Genomic DNA, 9,482 nt, shown 5'->3' on the forward strand with positions numbered 1-9,482 from the left:
TGTTTTACAATGAACAGGGTAGAAGTAACCTGGATAAACATAAAATGGGTGAAGCAAGTATAGAGAATTGGGTCTGTATAACTTGGGCGAAAAGCAGGGAAATTAAATAGGGGAGGACTATGAAGGCCTCAAGTTGGATAGTGTACTCATGATGCGGATAAGAACCAAGGCTGAAATGAGTAGTTATGGGAAGGCTTGTAGACACCTAATTGTTTTTTCTTCTAGTATAGTAGGAGATATTAGAAAATAAAATGGAACTTATATGGACAATACAATAATAGTTCAATATTTTACTTTCCTAGGAACCAAGAGCAAAAAGAAGATTGGTACATTCCTGTGAAAAAAGAAAAATTGAGATGCCTTTAGAACAAGGTAAGCTAAAAGTTTTTTCTGACCTTACAGGATGAATTTCACTTATTAATCCTGTCTTGCTATGTTTTAGTGGTAGTATTATAAAATATCACTTATAGGCATAAAGTGAAAAAAGAAAACCTCTTCTCTTCTGTTTAGGCAGTGTGAGTGGAAAGGGAATTGCATGGCTGTCTTTCCCAACCACAGTTCATTGGGTCTGCGGTTTGTTGCTGAGCAGACCCTCCAAAGTTAATTTTTGTTTCTTTTTTTTTGCAAGGCCAGGGCTTAAAGATCCACTCGCTTGGTGTGAGTGGGGATTTTGCAGCTGGTGAGACTGCCCTGGCGCAGTAGCAGTAACATCTTTGGGATCCAGGAACTGGAGGTAGTGTTATCTTTGGCTCCCCATTGGAGGCTCAGGAACTTGCAGTAGTAGTGTCTATGGTCTTTGTGGTCCCAAGGGGTAGTTGAGGAGGAGATCTCTTCATCCTCTATCAGGGTTGGGTTGAGAAAACAGTTGTAGAGACTAAAGGGTAGTGGAGAATAGAGGAATTAGAGAATGTGAGAGGACTGCATCTGAATGAAGTGTGGAGAGAATGAGTAGAGGAGGAAAGTTGAGTGGGATGAGGTGGCCGAAGGAAGAGAGTGAAAGGGGGGCTGCAGGAGGCAAGGAGTACAGTTTTCAAAGAAAATGCACTCATTATGTACTTCTGTATTCTCTCTACCTCCTCTGGCAAAAAAAAAAAATAATTGGGGGCAAGGGAAGACACAGTTCATTTTATCCCTGAGAATAAGTTCAGCAGGGATTTAACTTTGTAAGAAAATCCTTTACAAATAAATGTGTGCTCTAAAGAAACCTTTCAGATAACTAAACCTGCTAACAATAACACACAGTCCTTTATTCAGGTTTATTTTCCCTGACTTCTATCTACTTCAGGGTCCAGTCGATATTAATGCAGCCCAAATGCTTAAAAGAATTGATTAGTTGCTGATTTGATTGAGAAGTCAAGTCTATGAGGAGGTCAAGTCTACCAAAAATGACAATGGCAGGAAGCCACCTTCGCTCAAGTAGACCACAACCAAAAAAACAAAATGTATTTTATTTTCCAAAATACTAATTTAGAAAATAAAATATATAGCTCTGTTTTAAATAATTTCCTGTTGACCCAGAATGAAATATATTTTTTCTGATATTTAGTTCCCATACTGATTAGATCCTCCTTGACATAGAACTTAAGGTTTCCAGGTTGAAATTTCTGTTTTCTTAGCGTGTAGCAGATGGACTCAGGACCAATGGAGTAGTGTACTCCTGATAGCAGTTGGAGCGGATCAGATTTCAATCTGACGTCAGCCCCTAGTACATTACCCTTGCAGGAAGTGCAGCTCTTCAGTATTTTCCGTCTCCATAGCAGTTAGACTATCTACACGCTCTCACAGCGTTGAACAAAATCAATGGAGAAAACCCAAATTCAGAAGAAAACTACCTCTGAAGACGAGCCCCGCTCTCCTGCGGTGATACCTTGGTCCCTCCCCTAGTTGAGAATTCCCGAGGTGATTTCCGTGGTCCCTCGGAGGTGAGCCTTGGTCCGGCGGCCGAATCACGGCGAGGACCTAGCCCCCCGATCTCAGGCACAGCTGAGAGCCAGCGGGTGCAACCCTCGAGCGTGATGGTGAAGAGTATTTGCCCTCTCCCCCCGCAGCCGGAGACCGCCCAAATGAAACTGGGAAGCGCTGAAGACAAGGTAAGGTAGAAATCTTCAGCTTAGACTCCGGTCCTCTGAGGTTCGAAGAGTCACACAGGTCACCGGCTGGGACCAGTGTCGCCGGGTTGGTCAGCCCGAGCAGGACTAGGCCCCGGTTAGTCCAAGGGTCTTCCCACATGGAGACCCTCCGATGTAGTTGCCATATTGCCTGCGTGGTCGCAGTCGCCATATTAACCCTATTCGCCGCTCTGTCCGCCGTCTCGATCCGGGCGCACAAGACCATCTAGGCGCACAAATTACCTGTGTGCATAAAGTTACACGCACAAGGGCCATGTGCGCCTAAAAGTTACACACACAAGGGCCATGTGCACATAAGTTAAACGCACATCGCGTGCCTATCGGGCTGAGCACAAACCTGCGACTTGGGCGCACACCTACGCGCGCAACCCGCACGCACATCCTAGACGCGCCGGAGCGCATAAAGGTTTTCGCGCTTATAGCCATGGCACCACCGGAAACTAAGCTCAAGGCTTCTGCCCAGCATGCCATATCAGAGCCACACAAAGCGAAGAGGCCAGTGCCCTGTGCTCTCAGTGCGAGGAGGCCCTGGGAGATCCCAGTCCCACCCAGGGCAGAGTACTAACCCTCAGTGAGTACCCCGGACTTGGCAAATTCCAGTGGGACACCCTCCTCAGACGGGGACCCCCCAGGGACTCAACATCCCTCAGCTTGAACCCAGCGTCTATCTCATGGGTGGAATTCTTCAAAGGGCTACGGTGTGTAGACGGAGCCTCAAGCTAAACAGCTACAGCCTCCACCAGAAGACCTTTATCCCTCAGGCCCCTCTAGGCCTAGATAAATGTTTCCACCACCCAGAAGCCCCCACCTATGACAACACGGACAACTCGGAAGAGGAAGCAGAGCCCCTAGAAGAGGGGGAACTCCCCCCCCCCCCCCCCCCCCCGGGGACAGAGCCTCACCGAACCATGCGACGCTTCTTCACCAAGGACAAGTTCCCAGACCTGGTCACTCACAGCCTGAAGGAGCTCGCCATCCTGTGCGCAAGTGCTTCTGGGGAGGCCTAAGACGAATCCCCTACTAGATGGACTCTGCCCGACCTCGTCGCCATTTCCCTCTCTTACAAGCCGCCCAGCAGCTAATTGACCTGGAATGGAGTGCTCCAGAGTCCACGTTTAAAGGGGGACGAGCCATGGCAGCCATGTACCCCCCTGGACCCGGCGGCCAAAGACCTTCTGGCATGCCCAAAAGTGGATGCCATGGTCTGCGTAGTCTCGAAGCGCACTACTATCCCAGTGGCGGGAGGAGCAGCTCTCAAGATGCTCAGACCGGCGTCTGGAATCCATCCTTAAACAGTCCTTTGACATCGCCGCTATGTCCCTACAAATAGCAGCCTGCTCCAACCATAGTGACACGTGCCTGCCTATTTCAAACCAGGAGCAACACCCCTGGGGAGGTCATGGACCAGCAGTATCATTCCTTGCGGACGCTGCTTTCGATCTGGTGCGCACAGCGGCCAGAGGATGTAATCAGCTGTGGCTGCCAGAGACAACTCTGGCTCTGAAACTGGTCGGCCGACGAATCCTCCAAAACACGTCTCACAAGAATGCCCTTCAAGGATCCTTCCTGTTTCGGCAGCGAACTAGAGAAACTGGCCAACAAATGGGGCGAGTCCCCATTGCCGCACCTACCGGAGGGACAGGAATAAGAGAACCAGCGACCCTTCCCCCGGGCTTCCAGGGGCAGAGGTTCACAGTGCTTCAACCCATACAGAAGCAACTATCAAGCGCTCCGCCCTACGGGCAGGAACCAGTCCTTTTGGAACAAGCACAAGAAGAGGGGATCCAGCTCGGGTCCAGGCCCCAGCCGCACCCCACAATGAGATTCAGCTGACCCATCCAAGGGAAGAAGCCATAGGGGGGCAGACTAGCCCTTTTCTACCACAGATGGATAGGGATAACTTCGGACAAGTGGGTCCTAGCCATCATTCCGGGGGGGGGGGGGGGGGGTACTACCTGGATTTCTTACGAACCCCTCTGGACAAGTTCGTGGAATCCCCCTGCCACGACCTCTCCAAGCAGATGGCAGTGGAAGCTACACTGACCAGACTACTGGCCCTCGAAGCCATAACCCCAGTACCTCCACAAGAAATAAATACTGGGTATTATTCCATTTATTTTATCGTCCCCAAGAAAGAGGGGACGTTCAGGCCCATCCTGGATCTCAAGTCTGTCAACCGCCACCTGAGGATTCCCCGCTTCCGCATGGAAACCCTTCGCTCCGTAATGGCGATACAACCGGGAGAGTTCCTCACATCCCTGGATCTTTCGGAGGCCTACCTTCACATCCCAATTCATCAGGAACATCAACGCTTCCTACGATTCAAAATCCTGGACCGTCACTACCAGTTTTGAGCACTACCCTTCAGGTTAGCCACAGCACCCCGGACGTTCACCAAGATCATGGTGGTGGCAGCAACACTAAGGAAGGAAGGAATCCTTGTACACCCTTTTACCTAGATGATTGGCTGATCAGGGGCAAAATCCCCAGAGGAAAGCCAACAAGCACCAACAGAGTCAAAACTGTACTGGAGAACCTCGGATGGGTGGTCAACACAAACAAAAGTTGTTTGCAGCCCACACAGTCGCTAGAATACCTAAGAGTCCGATTCAACACCAAAGAAGACAAGGTCAGCCTGACTCCCACAAGGAGATCAAAACTGAGGAACCGGTCACAATCCTGCTGAGTGAACCTCGCCCCACAGCATGGGATTACCTACAAGTCCTCGGTCTGATGGCATCCACACTGGAAGTAGTGCCATGGGTGCGAGCTCACATGAGACCCCTACAGCGCTCACTTCTATCGCGATTGAGTCCACTGTCTCAGAACTACGCCATTCGTCTATCATTCCCGGGCAGGGTCTGGACCCAGTTACGGTGGTGGCAGCCACCTGAACCAGGGGACAAGGTTATCTTCACAAACCTGGACCCTGCTCACCCTGCTCAGATGCCAGCCTACGAGGATGGGGAGCACACTGCGAGGAGTTAACCGCCCAAGGGCAGTGGAACGCAGAAGAGTCGGGATGGAACATCAACCGCCTAGAAGCATGGTGGTCAGACTAGCCTGCCTATGATTCGCCACAGACTCCGAGACAAAGCGGTCAGAGTAATGTCTGACAACACCACGACAATGGCCTACATCAACAGTCAGGGGGAAACCAGAAGCCAACAGGTGTCTCTAGAATCGACCCCCTAATGGCGTGGGTGGAAGTAAAGGTCCAGAGATCTCAAGCCATCCACATCGCCGGGAAGACAACATCACGGCGGACTAACCTCAGCAACGAAAGTCTAGACCCAGGAGAATGGAAGCTGTCGCCCGCAGGCGGTCCAAATGACAGTGAACCGGTGGGGGACACCAGACATGGACCTTCTGGCAAAACCGATCCAACGCCCAATTACTCAGGTACTTCAGCCGCAGGCAAGAACCGCAGTCCCAGGGGATCGATGCCCTGGTACAGACCTGGCCACAGGGGACTCTATTATACACCTTCCCGCCGTGGCCCCTATTCGGCGCAATCATTCACAAGATACAGCTACACAGGGGACTAGTGCTTCTGGTGGGCCCGGACTGGCCAAGAAGACCGTGGTACGCAGACATGAGAAGATTACTATCAGGGACCCCCCTGCCACTGCCCTCCTCACAGAGACCTGCTCCAGCAAGGACCGATCCTCCACGAGGATCCAGCTCAATTCTCTTACGGCCTGGCCATTGAGAGGGCTCGCCTGAGAGAGAGCGATACTCGGGGGCTGTAATCGACACCCTACTCCGAGCACGCAAGTTCTCCACATCTTTAACGTACATTAGGATTTGGAGAGTATTCGAAGCCTGGTGCAACAGACCACGAGATCATACCACGCTCAAAGTTCCCGTGATCCTGGAATTCCTGCAGAACGGGCTACAGAAGGATCTATCCCTCAACTCCATCAAGGTACAGGTAGCCGCATTGTCATGCTACGGCCCCAAGAGCGAGGGCGACAGCATAGCTTATCACCCGGATGTTTCACGCTTCCTGAAGAAGTCAAGCACATCCGCCCACCACTAAAGTGACCGGTACCTCTTTGGAATCTCAACCTGGTCTTGGATTTCCTAGAAGGAGCCTCCTTCAGGCCCCTCCGAGGTCTGTCCATCCACCTGTTAACCTTAAAGACAGCGTTCCTGCTGGCAGTTTGTTCAGCCCGCCGCATTTTCGGAACTACAAGCACTGTCCTGCCATGAGCCATTCCTCAGGCTCACCCTGGGAACCATCCAGCTACGCACGGTCCCCTTCGTTCCTTCCGAATGTGGTGTCACACTCCATCTCAACCAAACCATCTCGCTACCATCGCCGGAAGAGGCTCGTAGCCTACGCCACCCATCAACATCGGCAGACTCCTATCCAGATACCTGGAAATGTCAGAACCCATACGAAAAACGGACCACCTATTCGTCCTTCACAGCGGGAAGAGACAAGGGGAAGCGGCCTCATGGGCAACCATAGCCCGCTGGATCAAGGAAGTCATCAAGGTGGCCTACGTTAGAAGCAGGCAAGCCACAGCCTTTACAGGTCAAGGCCCATGCTACTAGGTCCTGGGCAGAAAACCAGAATGCTGTCACCCGCCAAGATTTGCAGGGTGACGACATGGTCCTCCATCCACACCTTCTCCAGGTTCTACTGCCTGGATGTTCAGAGCTCGAGAGGACATGGCATTCGCAAGGGCAGTACTAAGTGGGTCACGGGCAGCCTCCTACCCGGTTCCAGAGTAGCTTTTATACATCCCATTGGTCCTGAAGTCCATCTGCTACACGCTAGGAAATGGAGAAATTACTTACCTGATATTTTGTTTTCCTTAGTGTAGACAGATGGGACTCAGCATCCCACCCTTAGCTGCCGTTACTCATGGAATTTTGAATGATACAAGGGTTAAAGTCATGCTTTCCTTCACTTTGGACACCCATCCTACCGGTGTCAATGCTTTCCGGTTGAGGGCAACTGGCGGTCTCCAGCTATAGCCAATTCAACCAGATCAAGTTAACCAAGTTATAAAGTTTAACCAAGTTATGAAGTTATTCAAGTTAATCAAATTAGTCAGTCACACACATATCCACAATGCTTTTCGAGGAGAATACTGAAGAGCTGCAATTCCTGCAGGGGTATATGTACTAGGGGCTGACATCAGATTGAAATCTGATCCGTCTCCAACTGCTATCAGGAGTACACTACACCCATTGGTCCTGAGTCCATCTGTCTACACTAAGGAAAATGAGATTATCAGGTAAGTAATTTCTCCATTGTTTCCTATTGCTAATAATGGAATGGATGATTGCTTAATAATCATTAATGGCTTTAATCCACTTTTGCCCATATGTAAGATACTTCAAGTCCTTTACAAGGTGGTCACAAATCATCCATTATTGTACTTATCTTGAAGGTGTCAGAATACAGATGCTTTTTTATTGGTTCAAAATTTTCTTTGTTACAAGGACCTTGGTGGTTTCATGTTGGTCCTAATATCTATTTTTATATAATTTTTTTTATTTTCTTTAAAAAGATTAAACTATAATAGGACTGATTTAATCTGTTGCATGGTTTCTCTCAGAAACTGCCACTGCTGTGCCAGATTCAAGAGCTCAGGTCCCCAGTGAATCTCCAGTGGACACAGAAACTGCACACCCAGTAGTTCAAGCTTCCAAAACCACGTTCCAGACTTTTCAAAAAATGTATTTGGAGAAAAGGAGTAAAAGCCTTGATAGCATTCCAAAGTGAGACAACACCTCATAATCAGAAGTTATGGATGGATGCTGCTTTGAAGTTTTTCTCATCCGTGCTGGAAAAGAAGGGAAACTGTGTGTGCATGTGCTTGCAGATTGAAAAGTGAAGTAAAAAGGTTTGTAGAGTTCTCTCGTGCAATAAAGATCAGCTGAATATGTGGTGAAAACGCTTCCTCGTAATACATTAAGTGGTCAATCCTCACTAAACAAAGCCACAGAATTATTTTTATCTACCAAAATTAAAGCATCAAACAATGTAATAAATGGGGGTTATTTCAGGAGATTGGAAGATACCTTTAACAAAGTACTTTTTATTGTGCATGGAATTCTTGACATTCCAGTCTAAGTGCCATCTTCCCCCTGCCTCTATAAATGAATTGCATATGTATTTTAAATTTTTAAACAGAAACATAATAGGTAGGTAGGATCTTGGAAGCTTGTAGATCAAATTTCTAGATCAATTAATAAGATGTTGTCTATGAACTTCACATTGCTTTTTTTTTTCTAGTGCTTCCTTTTATAATTTTTTTTCCTGGTTTGTCAGTATTCCTTTCCTGAGGAGAAATCTGGGCTGCTGAAATGTCACTTAAACAGTACAAACAAGGCATGTATCCTTATGCAATAATGTGACTCAATTCTTGAGCAAGAAAGCAAAATAAGAGTTCGGTTTTGCTTTCCAAGAATAACTGAAGTATGAAGCTGCTTTTTCAAGATTCTTGCTGGGTCTGAACTAGCATTAACTGCAGTAGGCTTTGTTTTACTTTTTGATTAAACTCCACAAGCCAGTGTTTGTAGTTTTGAGTGTCTGTTTCATAAGTTTTGTTGAGAAAAAGCTGCTGTTTTTGAGGGGCATTTCCATTTTCTTCATCTTTCTGTTGTCAGGAACAGTGATTAAACCACTTTAGGTTTGAGTTCATCCTGTTTCTAACACAGTACTTGAGCCTGAAACTGTGAATACATCCTGCATGTTATAAGCTACATTAGCTGACTTTGAGAGCATGTTTAAGTTCACTGCTTTTCCCAAATATGTTAATTTGTGTTGTCATTTACACTATGTTCAGATTTTTTGTACCAAAGCTATAGATTGTACATTTTTTTGAATTTTTTTTTCTATTTCATGCCTTATATTTAAGAATAAATGAAACTTGGAGGATCATGCTTTAAGTATGATACCTTTTGTATCTTAAATAAACTTTTATTTTAAATAATACTGATTTGGCTTTTACTTTGTCCTGAATTACCGTCTATGCAGCATTTGTTTCAAGTGGTTTGGCAGATTTTCTGAATTAACTGTAAGGTTTATATAGTAAAATAGATGATTGTTTTAATAACCAATAAATTGATTTCTCAACTGTTATAAATATCCTTTGTTTCATAAAAGAGCAAGAAGAATAAGATGGAATTTTTTATATATTTAGAAAAATTGGTTAGATTGATTCAAAGTGATTTATTCTAGCGCAGCAATTTCCTCTGAAGTGGAGGTGGGGCATGTGCCAGCCTGGAAAGTTTGAATGTGGCCTATTTTGAGTGATTATTTAAAAGTAAACATTAACCTATGCTAAAAAAAAAAAAATTTCTTCTTTGCACCTGTCTTCCTTGCAGCAT

At 47.0% G+C, this 9,482-nt stretch overlaps 1 long non-coding RNA gene across 1 annotated transcript; it reads left to right on the top strand.

Annotated features, from left to right (window-relative positions):
* Positions 1-76: 76 nt before the first annotated feature.
* On the top strand, positions 77-9,087 carry LOC115090647. Its single transcript, XR_003856441.1, has 2 exons — positions 77-372; positions 7,706-9,087. It is a non-coding gene; the product is annotated as an uncharacterized LOC115090647 (long non-coding RNA).
* Positions 9,088-9,482: the final 395 nt, after the last annotated feature.

This window comes from Rhinatrema bivittatum, chromosome 4 (genome assembly GCF_901001135.1).
Source record: "Rhinatrema bivittatum chromosome 4, aRhiBiv1.1, whole genome shotgun sequence".
In the NCBI taxonomy this organism is placed as follows: Eukaryota; Metazoa; Chordata; class Amphibia; order Gymnophiona; family Rhinatrematidae; genus Rhinatrema; species Rhinatrema bivittatum.